The following is a 397-nucleotide window of genomic DNA, read 5'->3' on the forward strand; positions in this document are numbered from 1 at the left end:
AATGGGGTGCAGACAGATCTCCCCACCTCACCCAGGCGCCCAGGAGCCCAGGAGCCAGGCACTGCGGCCAGGAAGCCATGTGGGACTCGCGTCACTGCCACAAAGAAGACAGGTGAGGAGAGGCCCCAAGTCCCATGTCTTCGGATGGCCGCCACCTGGAGGAGAGAGGGTGCTCCCCAGAGCCACCAGGGTCCCAGGTCCAGGCTCGGCCGGGGAGACAGACAAGCTGCTGTCCCACTTACCTCGCCTGATGCCACCTACAAAGTGTAGGTCACACAGCAGTGGAGAAGGGTTGGATTTATTTCCCTCCGTGTCCTCTCTGGAGTGTCTTTTCTATTCTCAGCCCCTGGCGTAGCCCCATCTTCCCCCACAGTCTCTTTCACATACCCCATCCCCA

At 60.7% G+C, this 397-nt stretch overlaps 1 protein-coding gene across 1 annotated transcript in view; it reads right to left on the bottom strand.

The window, feature by feature from the left end:
* RAI2 (retinoic acid induced 2) overlaps positions 1 to 397 on the bottom strand; it is a 10,458-nt gene that overhangs the window by 9,278 nt on the left and 783 nt on the right.

The sequence above is a fragment of the Bison bison genome, unplaced genomic scaffold (assembly GCF_000754665.1).
Source record: "Bison bison bison isolate TAMUID 2011002044 unplaced genomic scaffold, Bison_UMD1.0 scf7180017864369, whole genome shotgun sequence".
In the NCBI taxonomy this organism is placed as follows: Eukaryota; Metazoa; Chordata; class Mammalia; order Artiodactyla; family Bovidae; genus Bison; species Bison bison.